Genomic DNA, 19,705 nt, shown 5'->3' on the forward strand with positions numbered 1-19,705 from the left:
GGGCATTGTCATTTTCTGAGCTGCGAACGGGCAGAAAGGTGAGAAAATGTCGGATTTTGACCATTTGTGCTCACCTTTCAATTTCAACGTACCTCTCTATAACATGACCCAGCTGTAATGTCAGTAGTCGCATATGTTTGATTTTTGGTTTGCTTGTAGGGCGCAGGCACCCACATTCAGTGACCGAGAAAATTTGGCACTGCTGTGAATAGTTTAGTCGCAAAGTGAAGATTCACGGGTAAAAAGCCCCAAACTTGGAGATAGGTTATTATTCAGCTTTCAGCAGCCGTGGGCGAGTTCTTTAGAGAAATGTGGGTCTTTTTCTGGGTGCCCTTGTCTATGTCCAGCTACACAACGAGATGAGGATGGGCATTGTCATTTTCTGAGCTGCGAACGGGCAGAAAGGTGGGAAAATGTCGGATTTTGACCATTTGTGGTCACCTTTCAATTTCAACGTACCTCTCTATAACATGACCCAGCTGTAATGTCAGTAGTCGCATTTGTTTGATTTTTGGTTTGCTTGTAGGGCGCAGGCACCCACATTCATTGACCCAGAAAATTTGGCACTGCTGTGAATAGTTTAGTCGCAAAGTGAAGATTCACGGGTAAAAAGCCCCAAACTTGGAGATAGGGTATTATTCAGCTTTCAGCAGCCGTGGGCGAGTTCTTTAGAGAAATGTGGGTCTTTTTCTGGGTGCCCTTGTCTATGTCCAGCTACACAACGAGATGAGGATTGTCATTGTCATTTTCTGAGCTGCGAACGGGCAGAAAGGTGAGAAAATGTCGGATTTTGACCATTTGTGGTCACCTTTCAATTTCAACGTACCTCTCTATAACATGACCCAGCTGTAATGTCAGTAGTCGCATATGTTTGATTTTTGGTTTGCTTGTAGGGCGCAGGCACCCACATTCAGTGACCTAGAAAATTTGGCACTGCTGTGAATAGTTTAGTCGCAAAGTGAAGATTCACGGGTAAAAAGCCCCAAACTTGGAGATAGGTTATTATTCAGCTTTCAGCAGCCGTGGGCGAGTTCTTTAGAGAAATGTGGGTCTTTTTCTGGGTGCCCTTGTCTATGTCCAGCTACACAACGAGATGCGGATGGGCATTGTCATTTTCTGAGCTGCGAACGGGCAGAAAGGTGAGAAAATGTCGGATTTTGACCATTTGTGCTCACCTTTCAATTTCAACGTACCTCTCTATAACATGACCCAGCTGTAATGTCAGTAGTCGCATATGTTTGATTTTTGGTTTGCTTGTAGGGCGCAGGCACCCACATTCAGTGACCCAGAAAATTTGGCACTGCTGTGAATAGTTTAGTCGCAAAGTGAAGATTCACGGGTAAAAAGCCCCAAACTTGGAGATAGGTTATTATTCAGCTTTCAGCAGCCGTGGGCGAGTTCTTTAGAGAAATGTGGGTCTTTTTCTGGGTGCCCTTGTCTATGTCCAGCTACACAACGAGATGAGGATGGGCATTGTCATTTTCTGAGCTGCGAACGGGCAGAAAGGTGGGAAAATGTCGGATTTTGACCATTTGTGCTCACCTTTCAATTTCAACGTACCTCTCTATAACATGACCCAGCTGTAATGTCAGTAGTCGCATTTGTTTGATTTTTGGTTTGCTTGTAGGGCGCAGGCACCCACATTCAGTGACCCAGAAAATTTGGCACTGCTGTGAATAGTTTAGTCGCAAAGTGAAGATTCACGGGTAATAAGTCCCAAACTTGGAGATAGGGTATTATTCAGCTTTCAGCAGCCGTGGGCGAGTTCTTTAGAGAAATGTGGGTCTTTTTCTGGGTGCCCTTGTCTATGTCTAGCTACACAACGAGATGCGGATGGTCATTGTCATTTTCTGAGCTGCGGACGGGCAGAAAGATGAGAAAATGTCGGATTTTGACCATTTGTGCTCACCTTTCAATTTCAACGTACCTCTCTATAACATGAGCCAGCTGTAATGTCAGTAGTCGCATATGTTTGATTTTTGGTTTGCTCTTAGGGCGCAGGCACCCACATTCAGTGACCCAGAAAATTTGGCACTGCTGTGAATAGTTTAGTCGCAAAGTGAAGATTCACGGGTAAAAAGCCCCAAACTTGGAGATAGGTTATTATTCAGCTTTCAGCAGCCGTGGGCGAGCTCTTTAGAGAAATGTGGGTCTTTTTCTGGGTGCCCTTGTCTATGTCCAGCTACACAACTAGATGAGGATGGTCATTGTCATTTTCTGAGCTGCGACCGGGCAGAAAGGTGAGAAAATGTCGGATTTTGACCATTTGTGCTCACCTTTCAATTTCAACGTACCTCTCTATAACATGAGCCAGCTGTAATGTCAGTAGTCGCATATTTTTGATTTTTGGTTTGCTTGTAGGGCGCAGGCACCCACATTCAGTGACCCAGAAAATTTGGCACTGCTGTGAATAGTTTAGTCGCAAAGTGAAGATTCACGGGTAATAAGTCCCAAACTTGGAGATAGGGTATTATTCAGCTTTCAGCAGCCGTGGGCGAGTTCTTTAGAGAAATGTGGGTCTTTTTCTGGGTGCCCTTGTCTATGTCTAGCTACACAACGAGATGCGGATGGTCATTGTCATTTTCTGAGCTGCGGACGGGCAGAAAGATGAGAAAATGTCGGATTTTGACCATTTGTGCTCACCTTTCAATTTCAACGTACCTCTCTATAACATGAGCCAGCTGTAATGTCAGTAGTCGCATATGTTTGATTTTTGGTTTGCTCTTAGGGCGCAGGCACCCACATTCAGTGACCCAGAAAATTTGGCACTGCTGTGAATAGTTTAGTCGCAAAGTGAAGATTCACGGGTAAAAAGCCCCAAACTTGGAGATAGGTTATTATTCAGCTTTCAGCAGCCGTGGGCGAGCTCTTTAGAGAAATGTGGGTCTTTTTCTGGGTGCCCTTGTCTATGTCCAGCTACACAACTAGATGAGGATGGTCATTGTCATTTTCTGAGCTGCGACCGGGCAGAAAGGTGAGAAAATGTCGGATTTTGACCATTTGTGCTCACCTTTCAATTTCAACGTACCTCTCTATAACATGAGCCAGCTGTAATGTCAGTAGTCACATTTGTTTGATTTTTGGTTTGCTTTTAGGGCGCAGGCACCCACATTCAGTGACCCAGAAAATTTGGCACTGCTGTGAATAGTTTAGTCGCAAAGTGAAGATTCACGGGTAAAAAGCCCCAAACTTGGAGATAGGTTATTATTCAGCTTTCAGCAGCCGTGGGCGAGTTCTTTAGAGAAATGTGGGTCTTTTTCTGGGTGCCCTTGTCTATGTCCAGCTACACAACGAGATGAGGATGGTCATTGTCATTTTCTGAGCTGCGAACGGGCAGAAAGGTGAGAAAATGTCGGATTTTGACCATTTGTGCTCACCTTTCAATTTCAACGTACCTCTCTATAACATGACCCAGCTGTAATGTCAGTAGTCGCATATGTTTGATTTTTGGTTTGCTTGTAGGGCGCAGGCACCCACATTCAGTGACCCAGAAAATTTTGCACTGCTGTGAATAGTTTAGTCGCAAAGTGAAGATTCACGGGTAAAAAGCCCCAAACTTGGAGATAGGTTATTATTCAGCTTTCAGCAGCCGTGGGCGAGCTCTTTAGAGAAATGTGGGTCTTTTTCTGGGTGCCCTTGTCTATGTCCAGCTACACAACGAGATGAGGATGGTCATTGTCATTTTCTGAGCTGCGAACGGGCAGAAAGGTGAGAAAATGTCGGATTTTGACCATTTGTGCTCACCTTTCAATTTCAACGTACCTCTCTATAACATGACCCAGCTGTAATGTCAGTAGTCACATTTGTTTGATTTTTGGTTTGCTTTTAGGGCGCAGGCACCCACATTCAGTGACCCAGAAAATTTGGCACTGCTGTGAATAGTTTAGTCGCAAAGTGAAGATTCACGGGTAAAAAGCCCCAAACTTGGAGATAGGTTATTATTCAGCTTTCAGCAGCCGTGGGCGAGTTCTTTAGAGAAATGTGGGTCTTTTTCTGGGTGCCCTTGTCTATGTCCAGCTACACAACGAGATGAGGATGGTCATTGTCATTTTCTGAGCTGCGAACGGGCAGAAAGGTGAGAAAATGTCGGATTTTGACCATTTGTGCTCACCTTTCAATTTCAACGTACCTCTCTATAACATGACCCAGCTGTAATGTCAGTAGTCGCATATGTTTGATTTTTGGTTTGCTTGTAGGGCGCAGGCACCCACATTCAGTGACCCAGAAAATTTGGCACTGCTGTGAATAGTTTAGTCGCAAAGTGAAGATTCACGGGTAAAAAGCCCCAAACTTGGAGATAGGTTATTATTCAGCTTTCAGCAGCCGTGGGCGAGTTCTTTAGAGAAATGTGGGTCTTTTTCTGGGTGCCCTTGTCTATGTCCAGCTACACAACGAGATGAGGATGGGCATTGTCATTTTCTGAGCTGCGAACGGGCAGAAAGGTGGGAAAATGTCGGATTTTGACCATTTGTGCTCACCTTTCAATTTCAACGTACCTCTCTATAACATGACCCAGCTGTAATGTCAGTAGTCGCATTTGTTTGATTTTTGGTTTGCTTGTAGGGCGCAGGCACCCACATTCAGTGACCCAGAAAATTTGGCACTGCTGTGAATAGTTTAGTCGCAAAGTGAAGATTCACGGGTAATAAGTCCCAAACTTGGAGATAGGGTATTATTCAGCTTTCAGCAGCCGTGGGCGAGTTCTTTAGAGAAATGTGGGTCTTTTTCTGGGTGCCCTTGTCTATGTCTAGCTACACAACGAGATGCGGATGGTCATTGTCATTTTCTGAGCTGCGGACGGGCAGAAAGATGAGAAAATGTCGGATTTTGACCATTTGTGCTCACCTTTCAATTTCAACGTACCTCTCTATAACATGAGCCAGCTGTAATGTCAGTAGTCGCATATGTTTGATTTTTGGTTTGCTCTTAGGGCGCAGGCACCCACATTCAGTGACCCAGAAAATTTGGCACTGCTGTGAATAGTTTAGTCGCAAAGTGAAGATTCACGGGTAAAAAGCCCCAAACTTGGAGATAGGTTATTATTCAGCTTTCAGCAGCCGTGGGCGAGCTCTTTAGAGAAATGTGGGTCTTTTTCTGGGTGCCCTTGTCTATGTCCAGCTACACAACTAGATGAGGATGGTCATTGTCATTTTCTGAGCTGCGACCGGGCAGAAAGGTGAGAAAATGTCGGATTTTGACCATTTGTGCTCACCTTTCAATTTCAACGTACCTCTCTATAACATGAGCCAGCTGTAATGTCAGTAGTCGCATATGTTTGATTTTTGGTTTGCTTGTAGGGCGCAGGCACCCACATTCAGTGACCCAGAAAATTTGGCACTGCTGTGAATAGTTTAGTCGCAAAGTGAAGATTCACGGGTAATAAGTCCCAAACTTGGAGATAGGGTATTATTCAGCTTTCAGCAGCCGTGGGCGAGTTCTTTAGAGAAATGTGGGTCTTTTTCTGGGTGCCCTTGTCTATGTCTAGCTACACAACGAGATGCGGATGGTCATTGTCATTTTCTGAGCTGCGGACGGGCAGAAAGATGAGAAAATGTCGGATTTTGACCATTTGTGCTCACCTTTCAATTTCAACGTACCTCTCTATAACATGAGCCAGCTGTAATGTCAGTAGTCGCATATGTTTGATTTTTGGTTTGCTCTTAGGGCGCAGGCACCCACATTCAGTGACCCAGAAAATTTGGCACTGCTGTGAATAGTTTAGTCGCAAAGTGAAGATTCACGGGTAAAAAGCCCCAAACTTGGAGATAGGTTATTATTCAGCTTTCAGCAGCCGTGGGCGAGCTCTTTAGAGAAATGTGGGTCTTTTTCTGGGTGCCCTTGTCTATGTCCAGCTACACAACTAGATGAGGATGGTCATTGTCATTTTCTGAGCTGCGACCGGGCAGAAAGGTGAGAAAATGTCGGATTTTGACCATTTGTGCTCACCTTTCAATTTCAACGTACCTCTCTATAACATGAGCCAGCTGTAATGTCAGTAGTCACATTTGTTTGATTTTTGGTTTGCTTTTAGGGCGCAGGCACCCACATTCAGTGACCCAGAAAATTTGGCACTGCTGTGAATAGTTTAGTCGCAAAGTGAAGATTCACGGGTAAAAAGCCCCAAACTTGGAGATAGGTTATTATTCAGCTTTCAGCAGCCGTGGGCGAGTTCTTTAGAGAAATGTGGGTCTTTTTCTGGGTGCCCTTGTCTATGTCCAGCTACACAACGAGATGAGGATGGTCATTGTCATTTTCTGAGCTGCGAACGGGCAGAAAGGTGAGAAAATGTCGGATTTTGACCATTTGTGCTCACCTTTCAATTTCAACGTACCTCTCTATAACATGACCCAGCTGTAATGTCAGTAGTCGCATATGTTTGATTTTTGGTTTGCTTGTAGGGCGCAGGCACCCACATTCAGTGACCCAGAAAATTTTGCACTGCTGTGAATAGTTTAGTCGCAAAGTGAAGATTCACGGGTAAAAAGCCCCAAACTTGGAGATAGGTTATTATTCAGCTTTCAGCAGCCGTGGGCGAGTTCTTTAGAGAAATGTGGGTCTTTTTCTGGGTGCCCTTGTCTATGTCCAGCTACACAACGAGATGAGGATGGGCATTGTCATTTTCTGAGCTGCGAACGGGCAGAAAGGTGGGAAAATGTCGGATTTTGACCATTTGTGCTCACCTTTCAATTTCAACGTACCTCTCTATAACATGACCCAGCTGTAATGTCAGTAGTCGCATTTGTTTGATTTTTGGTTTGCTTGTAGGGCGCAGGCACCCACATTCAGTGACCCAGAAAATTTGGCACTGCTGTGAATAGTTTAGTCGCAAAGTGAAGATTCACGGGTAATAAGTCCCAAACTTGGAGATAGGGTATTATTCAGCTTTCAGCAGCCGTGGGCGAGTTCTTTAGAGAAATGTGGGTCTTTTTCTGGGTGCCCTTGTCTATGTCTAGCTACACAACGAGATGCGGATGGTCATTGTCATTTTCTGAGCTGCGGACGGGCAGAAAGATGAGAAAATGTCGGATTTTGACCATTTGTGCTCACCTTTCAATTTCAACGTACCTCTCTATAACATGAGCCAGCTGTAATGTCAGTAGTCGCATATGTTTGATTTTTGGTTTGCTCTTAGGGCGCAGGCACCCACATTCAGTGACCCAGAAAATTTGGCACTGCTGTGAATAGTTTAGTCGCAAAGTGAAGATTCACGGGTAAAAAGCCCCAAACTTGGAGATAGGTTATTATTCAGCTTTCAGCAGCCGTGGGCGAGCTCTTTAGAGAAATGTGGGTCTTTTTCTGGGTGCCCTTGTCTATGTCCAGCTACACAACTAGATGAGGATGGTCATTGTCATTTTCTGAGCTGCGACCGGGCAGAAAGGTGAGAAAATGTCGGATTTTGACCATTTGTGCTCACCTTTCAATTTCAACGTACCTCTCTATAACATGAGCCAGCTGTAATGTCAGTAGTCGCATATTTTTGATTTTTGGTTTGCTTGTAGGGCGCAGGCACCCACATTCAGTGACCCAGAAAATTTGGCACTGCTGTGAATAGTTTAGTCGCAAAGTGAAGATTCACGGGTAATAAGTCCCAAACTTGGAGATAGGGTATTATTCAGCTTTCAGCAGCCGTGGGCGAGTTCTTTAGAGAAATGTGGGTCTTTTTCTGGGTGCCCTTGTCTATGTCTAGCTACACAACGAGATGCGGATGGTCATTGTCATTTTCTGAGCTGCGGACGGGCAGAAAGATGAGAAAATGTCGGATTTTGACCATTTGTGCTCACCTTTCAATTTCAACGTACCTCTCTATAACATGAGCCAGCTGTAATGTCAGTAGTCGCATATGTTTGATTTTTGGTTTGCTCTTAGGGCGCAGGCACCCACATTCAGTGACCCAGAAAATTTTGCACTGCTGTGAATAGTTTAGTCGCAAAGTGAAGATTCACGGGTAAAAAGCCCCAAACTTGGAGATAGGTTATTATTCAGCTTTCAGCAGCCGTGGGCGAGTTCTTTAGAGAAATGTGGGTCTTTTTCTGGGTGCCCTTGTCTATGTCCAGCTACACAACGAGATGAGGATGGGCATTGTCATTTTCTGAGCTGCGAACGGGCAGAAAGGTGGGAAAATGTCGGATTTTGACCATTTGTGCTCACCTTTCAATTTCAACGTACCTCTCTATAACATGACCCAGCTGTAATGTCAGTAGTCGCATTTGTTTGATTTTTGGTTTGCTTGTAGGGCGCAGGCACCCACATTCAGTGACCCAGAAAATTTGGCACTGCTGTGAATAGTTTAGTCGCAAAGTGAAGATTCACGGGTAATAAGTCCCAAACTTGGAGATAGGGTATATTCACCTTTCAGCAGCCGTGGGCGAGTTCTTTAGAGAAATGTGGGTCTTTTTCTGGGTGCCCTTGTCTATGTCCAGCTACACAACTAGATGAGGATGGTCATTGTCATTTTCTGAGCTGCGACCGGGCAGAAAGGTGAGAAAATGTCGGATTTTGACCATTTGTGCTCACCTTTCAATTTCAACGTACCTCTCTATAACATGAGCCAGCTGTAATGTCAGTAGTCGCATATTTTTGATTTTTGGTTTGCTTGTAGGGCGCAGGCACCCACATTCAGTGACCCGGAAAATTTGGCACTGCTGTGAATAGTTAAGTCGCAAAGTGAAGATTCACGAGTAAAAAGCCCCAAACTTGGAGATAGGTTATTATTCAGCTTTCAGCAGCCGTGGGCGAGTTCTTTAGAGAAATGTGGGTCTTTTTCTGGGTGCCCTTGTCTATGTCCAGCTACAGAACGAGATGAGGATGGTCATTGTCATTTTCTGAGCTGCGAACGGGCAGAAAGGTGAGAAAATGTCGGATTTTGACCATTTGTGCTCACCTTTCAATTTCAACGTACCTCTCTATAACATGACCCAGCTGTAATGTCAGTAGTCGCATATGTTTGATTTTTGGTTTGCTTGTAGGGCGCAGGCACCCACATTCAGTGACCCAGAAAATTTGGCACTGCTGTGAATAGTTTAGTCGCAAAGTGAAGATTCACGGGTAAAAAGCCCCAAACTTGGAGATAGGTTATTATTCAGCTTTCAGCAGCCGTGGGCGAGTTCTTTAGAGAAATGTGGGTCTTTTTCTGGGTGTCCTTGTCTATGTCCAGCTACACAACGAGATGAGGATGGGCATTGTCATTTTCTGAGCTGCGAACGGGCAGAAAGGTGGGAAAATGTCGGATTTTGACCATTTGTGGTCACCTTTCAATTTCAACGTACCTCTCTATAACATGACCCAGCTGTAATGTCAGTAGTCGCATTTGTTTGATTTTTGGTTTGCTTGTAGGCGCAGGCACCCACATTCAGTGACCCAGAAAATTTGGCACTGCTGTGAATAGTTTAGTCGCAAAGTGAAGATTCACGGGTAATAAGTCCCAAACTTGGAGATAGGGTATTATTCAGCTTTCAGCAGCCGTGGGCGAGTTCTTTAGAGAAATGTGGGTCTTTTTCTGGGTGCCCTTGTCTATGTCCAGCTACACAACTAGATGAGGATGGTCATTGTCATTTTCTGAGCTGCGACCGGGCAGAAAGGTGAGAAAATGTCGGATTTTGACCATTTGTGCTCACCGTTCAATTTCAACGTACCTCTCTATAACATGAGCCAGCTGTAATGTCAGTAGTCGCATATTTTTGATTTTTGGTTTGCTTGTAGGGCGCAGGAACCCACATTCAGTGACCCGGAAAATTTGGCACTGCTGTGAATAGTTTAGTCGCAAAGTGAAGATTCACGAGTAAAAAGCCCCAAACTTGGAGATAGGTTATTATTCAGCTTTCAGCAGCCGTCGGCGAGTTCTTTAGAGAAATGTGGGTCTTTTTCTGGGTGCCCTTGTCTATGTCCAGCTACACAACGAGATGAGGATGGTCATTGTCATTTTCTGAGCTGCGAACGGGCAGAAAGGTGAGAAAATGTCGGATTTTGACCATTTGTGCTCACCTTTCAATTTCAACGTACCTCTCTATAACATGACCCAGCTGTAATGTCAGTAGTCGCATATGTTTGATTTTTGGTTTGCTTGTAGGGCGCAGGCACCCACATTCAGTGACCCAGAAAATTTGGCACTGCTGTGAATAGTTTAGTCGCAAAGTGAAGATTCACGGGTAAAAAGCCCCAAACTTGGAGATAGGTTATTATTCAGCTTTCAGCAGCCGTGGGCGAGTTCTTTAGAGAAATGTGGGTCTTTTTCTGGGTGCCCTTGTCTATGTCCAGCTACACAACGAGATGAGGATGGGCATTGTCATTTTCTGAGCTGCGAACGGGCAGAAAGGTGGGAAAATGTCGGATTTTGACCATTTGTGGTCACCTTTCAATTTCAACGTACCTCTCTATAACATGACCCAGCTGTAATGTCAGTAGTCGCATTTGTTTGATTTTTGGTTTGCTTGTAGGGCGCAGGCACCCACATTCAGTGACCCAGAAAATTTGGCACTGCTGTGAATAGTTTAGTCGCAAAGTGAAGATTCACGGGTAATAAGTCCCAAACTTGGAGATAGGGTATTATTCAGCTTTCAGCAGCCGTGGGCGAGTTCTTTAGAGAAATGTGGGTCTTTTTCTGGGTGCCCTTGTCTATGTCTAGCTACACAACGAGATGCGGATGGTCATTGTCATTTTCTGAGCTGCGGACGGGCAGAAAGATGAGAAAATGTCGGATTTTGACCATTTGTGCTCACCTTTCAATTTCAACGTACCTCTCTATAACATGAGCCAGCTGTAATGTCAGTAGTCGCATATGTTTGATTTTTGGTTTGCTCTTAGGGCGCAGGCACCCACATTCAGTGACCCAGAGAATTTGGCACTGCTGTGAATAGTTTAGTCGCAAAGTGAAGATTCACGGGTAAAAAGCCCCAAACTTGGAGATAGGTTATTATTCAGCTTTCAGCAGCCGTGGGCGAGCTCTTTAGAGAAATGTGGGTCTTTTTCTGGGTGCCCTTGTCTATGTCCAGCTACACAACTAGATGAGGATGGTCATTGTCATTTTCTGAGCTGCGAACGGGCAGAAAGGTGAGAAAATGTCGGATTTTGACCATTTGTGCTCACCTTTCAATTTCAACGTACCTCTCTATAACATGAGCCAGCTGTAATGTCAGTAGTCGCATATTTTTGATTTTTGGTTTGCTTGTAGGGCGCAGGCACCCACATTCAGTGACCCGGAAAATTTGGCACTGCTGTGAATAGTTTAGTCGCAAAGTGAAGATTCACGAATAAAAAGCCCCAAACTTGGAGATAGGTTATTATTCAGCTTTCAGCAGCCGTGGGCGAGTTCTTTAGAGAAATGTGGGTCTTTTTCTGGGTGCCCTTGTCTATGTCCAGCTACAGAACGAGATGAGGATGGGCATTGTCATTTTCTGAGCTGCGAACGGGCAGAAAGGTGAGAAAATGTCGGATTTTGACCATTTGTGCTCACCTTTCAATTTCAACGTACCTCTCTATAACATGAGCCAGCTGTAATGTCAGTAGTCGCATTTGTTTGATTTTTGGTTTGCTTGTAGGGCGCAGGCACGCACATTCAGTGACCCAGAAAATTTGGCACTGCTGTGAATAGTTTAGTCGCAAAGTGAAGATTCACGGGTAAAAAGCCCCAAACTTGGAGATAGGTTATTATTCAGCTTTCAGCAGCCGTGGGCGAGTTCTTTAGAGAAATGTGGGTCTTTTTCTGGGTGCCCTTGTCTATGTCCAGCTACACAACGAGATGAGGATGGGCATTGTCATTTTCTGAGCTGCGAACGGGCAGAAAGGTGGGAAAATGTCGGATTTTGACCATTTGTGGTCACCTTTCAATTTCAACGTACCTCTCTATAACATGACCCAGCTGTAATGTCAGTAGTCGCATTTGTTTGATTTTTGGTTTGCTTGTAGGGCGCAGGCACCCACATTCAGTGACCCAGAAAATTTGGCACTGCTGTGAATAGTTTAGTCGCAAAGTGAAGATTCACGGGTAAAAAGCCCCAAACTTGGAGATAGGTTATTATTCAGCTTTCAGCAGCCGTGGGCGAGTTCTTTAGAAAAATGTGGGTCTTTTTCTGGGTGCCCTTGTCTATGTCTAGCTACACAACGAGATGAGGATGGTCATTGTCATTTTCTGAGCTGCGAACGGGCAGAAAGATGAGAAAATGTCGGATTTTGACCATTTGTGCTCACCTTTCAATTTCAACGTACCTCTCGATAACATGACCCAGCTGTAATGTCAGTAGCCACATTTGGTTGATTTTTGGTTTGCTTTTAGGGCGCAGGCACCCACATTCAGTGACCCAGAAAATTTGGCACTGCTGTGAATAGTTTAGTCGCAAAGTGAAGATTCACGGGTAAAAAGCCCCAAACTTGGAGATAGGTTATTATTCAGCTTTCAGCAGCCGTGGGCGAGTTCTTTAGAGAAATGTGGGTCTTTTTCTGGGTGCCCTTGTCTATGTCCAGCTACACAACGAGATGAGGATGGTCATTGTCATTTTCTGAGCTGCGAACGGGCAGAAAGGTGAGAAAATGTCGGATTTTGACCATTTGTGCTCACCTTTCAATTTCAACGTACCTCTCTATAACATGACCCAGCTGTAATGTCAGTAGTCGCATATGTTTGATTTTTGGTTTGCTTGTAGGGCGCAGGCACCCACATTCAGTGACCCAGAAAATTTGGCACTGCTGTGAATAGTTTAGTCGCAAAGTGAAGATTCACGGGTAAAAAGCCCCAAACTTGGAAATAGGTTATTATTCAGCTTTCAGCAGCCGTGGGCGAGTTCTTTAGAGAAATGTGGGTCTTTTTCTGGGTGCCCTTGTCTATGTCCAGCTACACAACGAGATGAGGATGGGCATTGTCATTTTCTGAGCTGCGAACGGGCAGAAAGGTGGGAAAATGTCGGATTTTGACCATTTGTGGTCACCTTTCAATTTCAACGTACCTCTCTATAACATGACCCAGCTGTAATGTCAGTAGTCGCATTTGTTTGATTTTTGGTTTGCTTGTAGGGCGCAGGCACCCACATTCAGTGACCCAGAAAATTTGGCACTGCTGTGAATAGTTTAGTCGCAAAGTGAAGATTCACGGGTAATAAGTCCCAAACTTGGAGATAGGGTATTATTCAGCTTTCAGCAGCCGTGGGCGAGTTCTTTAGAGAAATGTGGGTCTTTTTCTGGGTGCCCTTGTCTATGTCTAGCTACACAACGAGATGCGGATGGTCATTGTCATTTTCTGAGCTGCGGACGGGCAGAAAGATGAGAAAATGTCGGATTTTGACCATTTGTGCTCACCTTTCAATTTCAACGTACCTCTCTATAACATGAGCCAGCTGTAATGTCAGTAGTCGCATATGTTTGATTTTTGGTTTGCTCTTAGGGCGCAGGCACCCACATTCAGTGACCCAGAAAATTTGGCACTGCTGTGAATAGTTTAGTCGCAAAGTGAAGATTCACGGGTAAAAAGCCCCAAACTTGGAGATAGGTTATTATTCAGCTTTCAGCAGCCGTGGGCGAGCTCTTTAGAGAAATGTGGGTCTTTTTCTGGGTGCCCTTGTCTATGTCCAGCTACACAACTAGATGAGGATGGTCATTGTCATTTTCTGAGCTGCGAACGGGCAGAAAGGTGAGAAAATGTCGGATTTTGACCATTTGTGCTCACCTTTCAATTTCAACGTACCTCTCTATAACATGAGCCAGCTGTAATGTCAGTAGTCGCATATTTTTGATTTTTGGTTTGCTTGTAGGGCGCAGGCACCCACATTCAGTGACCCGGAAAATTTGGCACTGCTGTGAATAGTTTAGTCGCAAAGTGAAGATTCACGAGTAAAAAGCCCCAAACTTGGAGATAGGTTATTATTCAGCTTTCAGCAGCCGTGGGCGAGTTCTTTAGAGAAATGTGGGTCTTTTTCTGGGTGCCCTTGTCTATGTCCAGCTACAGAACGAGATGAGGATGGGCATTGTCATTTTCTGAGCTGCGAACGGGCAGAAAGGTGAGAAAATGTCGGATTTTGACCATTTGTGCTCACCTTTCAATTTCAACGTACCTCTCTATAACATGAGCCAGCTGTAATGTCAGTAGTCGCATTTGTTTGATTTTTGGTTTGCTTGTAGGGCGCAGGCACGCACATTCAGTGACCCAGAAAATTTGGCACTGCTGTGAATAGTTTAGTCGCAAAGTGAAGATTCACGGGTAAAAAGCCCCAAACTTGGAGATAGGTTATTATTCAGCTTTCAGCAGCCGTGGGCGAGTTCTTTAGAGAAATGAGGGTCTTTTTCTTGGTGCCCTTGTCTATGTCCAGCTACACAACGAGATGAGGATGGGCATTGTCATTTTCTGAGCTGCGAACGGGCAGAAAGGTGAGAAAATGTCGGATTTTGACCATTTGTGCTCACCTTTCAATTTCCACGTACCTCTCTATAACATGACCCAGCTGTAATGTCAGTAGTCGCATATGTTTGATTTTTGGTTTGCTTGTAGGGCGCAGGCACCCACATTCAGTGCCCCTGAAAATTTGGCACTGCTGTGAATAGTTTAGTCGCAAAGTGAAGATTCACGGGTAAAAAGCCCCAAACTTGGAGATAGGTTATTATTCAGCTTTCAGCAGCCGTGGGCGAGCTCTTTAGAGAAATGTGGGTCTTTTCCTGGGTGCCCTTGTCTATGTCCAGCTACACAACGAGATGAGGATGGGCATTGTCATTTTCTGAGCTGCGAACGGGCAGAAAGGTGAGAAAATGTCGGATTTTGACCATTTGTGCTCACCTTTCAATTTCAACGTACCTCTCTATAACATGACCCAGCTGTAATGTCAGTAGTCGCATTTGTTTGATTTTTAGTTTGCTTGTAGGGCGCAGGCACCCACATTCAGTGACCCAGAAAATTTGGCACTGCTGTGAATAGTTTAGTCGCAAAGTGAAGATTCACGGGTAAAAAGCCCCAAACTTGGAGATAGGGTATTATTCAGCTTTCAGCAGCCGTGGGCGAGTTCTTTAGAGAAATGTGGATCTTTTTCTGGGTGCCCTTGTCTATGTCCAGCTACACAACGAGATGAGGATGGTCATTGTCATTTTCTGAGTTGCGAACGGGCAGAAAGATAAGAAAATGTCGGATTTTGACCATTTGTGCTCACCTTTCAATTTCAACGTACCTCTCTATAACATGAGCCAGCTGTAATGTCAGTAGTCGCATATGTTTGATTTTTGGTTTGCTTGTAGGGCGCAGGCACGCACATTCAGTGACCCAGAAAATTTGGCACTGCTGTGAATAATTTAGTCGCAAAGTGAAGATTCACGGGTAAAAAGCCCCAAACTTGGAGATAGGTTATTATTCAGCTTTCAGCAGCCGTGGGCGAGTTCTTTAGAGAAATGTGGGTCTTTTTCTGGGTGCCCTTGTCTATGTCCAGCTACACAACGAGATGAGGATGGTCATTGTCATTTTCTGAGCTGCAAACGGGCAGAAAGGTGAGAAAATGTCGGATTTTGACCATTTGTGCTGACCTTTCAATTTCCACGTACCTCTCTATAACATGAGCCAGCTGTAAAGTCAGTAGTCGCATATGTTTGATTTTTGGTTTGCTTGTAGGGCGCAGGCACCCACATTCAGTGACCTAGAAAATTTGGCACTGCTGTGAATAGTTTAGTCGCAAAGTGAAGATTCACGGGTAAAAAGCCCCAAACTTGGAGATAGGTTATTATTCAGCTTTCAGCAGCCGTGGGCGAGTTCTTTAGAGAAATGTGGGTCTTTTTCTTGGTGCCCTTGTCTATGTCCAGCTACACAACGAGATGAGGATGGTCATTGTCATTTTCTGAGCTGCGAACGGGCAGAAAGGTGAGAAAATGTCGGATTTTGACCATTTGTGCTCACCTTTCAATTTCAACGTACCTAACTATAACATGACCCAGCTGTAATGTCAGTAGTCGCATTTGTTTGATTTTTGGTTTGCTTGTAGGGCGCAGGCACCCACATTCAGTGACCCAGAAAATTTGGCACTGCTGTGAATAGTTTAGTCGCAAAGTGAAGATTCACGGGTAAAAAGCCCCAAACTTGGAGATAGGTTATTATTCAGCTTTCAGCAGCCGTGGGCGAGTTCTTTAGAGAAATGTGGGTCTTTTTCTTGGGGCCCTTGTCTATGTCCAGCTACACAACGAGATGAGGATGGGCATTGTCATTTTCTGAGCTGCGAACGGGCAGAAAGGTGAGAAAATGTCGGATTTTGACCATTTGTGCTCACCTTTCAATTTCCACGTACCTCTCTATAACATGACCCAGCTGTAATGTCAGTAGTCGCATATGTTTGATTTCTGGTTTGCTTGTAGGGCGCAGGCACCCACATTCAGTGACCCAGAAAATTTGGCACTGCTGTGAATAGTTTAGTCGTAAAGTGAAGATTCACGGGTAAAAAGCCCCAAACTTGGAGATAGGTTATTATTCAGCTTTCAGCAGCCGTGGGCGAGCTCTTTAGAGAAATGTGGGTCTTTTCCTGGGTGCCCTTGTCTATGTCCAGCTACACAACGAGATGAGGATGGGCATTGTCATTTTCTGAGCTGCGAACGGGCAGAAAGGTGAGAAAATGTCGGATTTTGACCATTTGTGCTCACCTTTCAATTTCAACGTACCTCTCTATAACATGACCCAGCTGTAATGTCAGTAGTCGCATTTGTTTGATTTTTAGTTTGCTTGTAGGGCGCAGGCACGCACATTCAGTGACCCAGAAAATTTGGCACTGCTGTGAATAGTTTAGTCGCAAAGTGAAGATTCACGGGTAAAAAGCCCCAAACTTGGAGATAGGGTATTATTCAGCTTTCAGCAGCCGTGGGCGAGTTCTTTAGAGAAATGTGGATCTTTTTCTGGGTGCCCTTGTCTATGTCCAGCTACACAACGAGATGAGGATGGTCATTGTCATTTTCTGAGTTGCGAACGGGCAGAAAGATGAGAAAATGTCGGATTTTGACCATTTGTGCTCACCTTTCAATTTCAACGTACCTCTCTATAACATGACCCAGCTGTAATGTCAGTAGTCGCATATGTTTGATTTTTGGTTTGCTTGTAGGGCACAGGCACCCACATTCAGTGACCGAGAAAATTTGGCACTGCTGTGAATAGTTTAGTCGCAAAGTGAATATTCACGGGTAAAAAGCCCCAAACTTGGAGATAGGGTATTATTCAGCTTTCAGCAGCCGTGGGCGAGTTCTTTAGAGAAATGTGGGTCTTTTTCTGGGTGCCCTTGTCTATGTCCAGCTACACAACGAGATGAGGATGGTCATTGTCATTTTCTGAGCTGCGAACGGGCAGAAAGGTGAGAAAATGTCGGATTTTAACCATTTGTGCTCTCCTTTCAATTTCCACGTACCTCTCTATAACATGAGCCAGCTGTAATGTCAGTAGTCGCATATGTTTGATTTTTGGTTTGCTTGTAGGGCGCAGGCACCCACATTCAGTGACCCAGAAAATTTGGCACTGCTGTGAATAATTTAGTCGCAAAGTGAAGTTTCACGGGTAAAAAGCCCCAAACTTGGAGATAGGTTATTATTCAGCTTTCAGCAGCCGTGGGCGAGTTCTTTAGAGAAATGTGGGTCTTTTTCTGGGTGCCCTTGTCTATGTCCAGCTACACAACGAGATGAGGATGGTCATTGTCATTTTCTGAGCTGCAAACGGGCAGACAGGTGAGAAAATGTTGGATTTTGACCATTTGTGCTGACCTTTCAATTTCCACGTACCTCTCTATAACATGAGCCAGCTGTAAAGTCAGTAGTCGCATATGTTTGATTTTTGGTTTCCTTGTAGGGCGCAGGCACCCACATTCAGTGACCCAGAAAATTTGGCACTGCTGTGAATAGTTTAGTCACAAAGTGAAGATTCACGGGTAAAAAGCCCCAAACTTAGATAGGTTATTATTCAGCTTTCAGCAGCCGTGGGCGAGTTCTTTAGAGAAATGTGGGTCTTTTTCTGGGTGCCCTTGTCTATGTCCACCTACACAACGAGATGAGGATGGTCATTGTCATTTTCTGAGCTGCGAACGGGCAGAAAGGTGAGAAAATGTCGGATTTTGACCATTTGTGCTCACCTTTCAATTTCAACGTACCTCTCTATAACATGACCCAGCTGTAATGTCAGCAGTCGCATTTGTTTGATTTTTGGTTTGCTTGTAGGGCGCAGGCACCCACATTCAGTGACCCAGAAAATTTGGCACTGCTGTGAATAGTTAAGTCGCAAAGTGAAGATTCACGGGTAAAAAGCCCCAAACTTGGAGATAGGTTATTATTGAGCTTTCAGCAGCCGTGGGCGAGTTCTTTAGAGAAATGTGGGTCTTTTTCTGGGTGCCCTTGTCTATGTCCAGCTACACAACGAGATGAGGATGGTCATTGTCATTTTCTGAGCTGCGAACGGGCAGAAAGGTGAGAAAATGTCGGATTTTGACCATTTGTGGTCACCTTTCAATTTCAACGTACCTCTCTATAACATGACCCAGCTGTAATGTCAGTAGTCGCATATGTTTGATTTTTGGTTTGCTTGTAGGGCGCAGGCACGCACATTCAGTGACCCAGAAAATTTGGCACTGCTGTGAATAGTTTAGTCGCAAAGTGAAGATTCACGGGTAAAAAGCCCCAAACTTGGAGATAGGTTATTATTCAGCTTTCAGCAGCCGTGGGCGAGTTCTTTAGAGAAATGTGGGTCTTTTTCTGGGTGCCCTTGTCTATGTCCAGCTTCACAACGAGATGAGGATGGTCATTGTCATTTTCTCAGCTGCGAACGGGCAGAAAGGTGAGAAAATGTCGGATTTTGACCATTTGTGCTCACCTTTTAATTTCCACGTACCTCTCTATAACATGAGCCAGCTGTAATGTCAGTAGTCGCATTTGTTTGATTTTTGGTTTGCTTGTAGGGCGCAGGCACCCACATTCAGTGACCCAGAAAATTTGGCACTGCTGTGAATAGTTTAGTCGCAAAGTGAAGATTCACGGGTAAAAAGCCCCAAACTTGGAGATAGGTTATTATTCAGCTTTCAGCAGCCGTGGGCGAGTTCTTTAGAGAAATGTGGGTCTTTTTCTGGGTGCCCTTGTCTATGTCCAGCTACACAACGAGATGAGGATGGTCATTGTCATTTTCTGAGCTGCGAACGGGCAGAAAGATGAGAAAATGTCGGATTTTGACCATTTGTGCTCGCCTTTCAATTTCAACGTACCTCTCTATAACATGACCCAGCTGTAATGTCAGTAGTCGCATATGTTTGATTTTTGGTTTGCTTGTAGGGCGCAGGCACCCACATTCAGTGACCCAGAAAATTTGGCACTGCTGTGAATAGTTTAGTCGCAAAGTGAAGATTCACGGGTAAAAAGCCCCAAACTTGGAGATAGGTTATTATTCAGCTTTCAGCAGCCGTGGGCGAGTTCTTTAGAGAAATGTGGGTCTTTTTCTGGGTGCCCTTGTCTATGTCCAGCTACACAACGAGAAGAGGATGGGCATTGTCATTTTCTGAGCTGCGACCGGCAGAAAGGTGAGAAAATGTCGGATTTTGACCATTTGTGGTCACCTTTCAATTTCAACGTACCTCTCTATAACATGACCCAGCTGTAATGTCAGTAGTCGCATATGTTTGATTTTTGGTTTGCTTGTAGGGCGCAGGCACGCACATTCAGTGACCCAGAAAATTTGGCACTGCTGTGAATAGTTTAGTCGCAAAGTGAAGATTCACGGGTAAAAAGCCCCAAACTTGGA

At 44.7% G+C, this 19,705-nt stretch overlaps 1 long non-coding RNA gene across 2 annotated transcripts in view; it reads left to right on the forward strand.

Annotated features, from left to right (window-relative positions):
* The window catches only part of LOC135820714 (uncharacterized), a 283,499-nt gene that overhangs the window by 147,630 nt on the left and 116,164 nt on the right, over nucleotides 1–19,705 (forward strand). The window contains exon 1 of one of the 2 annotated variants that reach the window (XR_010554185.1): nucleotides 15,391–15,450. The exons of the other annotated variant lie outside the window; for it this stretch is intronic. This is a non-coding gene — a long non-coding RNA (uncharacterized LOC135820714). Of the gene's footprint in view, nucleotides 1–15,390; nucleotides 15,451–19,705 lie in introns of those variants that run through there. 2 annotated transcript variants of the gene reach the window in all.

This window comes from Sycon ciliatum, chromosome 7, assembly GCF_964019385.1.
Source record: "Sycon ciliatum chromosome 7, ocSycCili1.1, whole genome shotgun sequence".
NCBI classification, from domain to species: domain Eukaryota; kingdom Metazoa; phylum Porifera; class Calcarea; order Leucosolenida; family Sycettidae; genus Sycon; species Sycon ciliatum.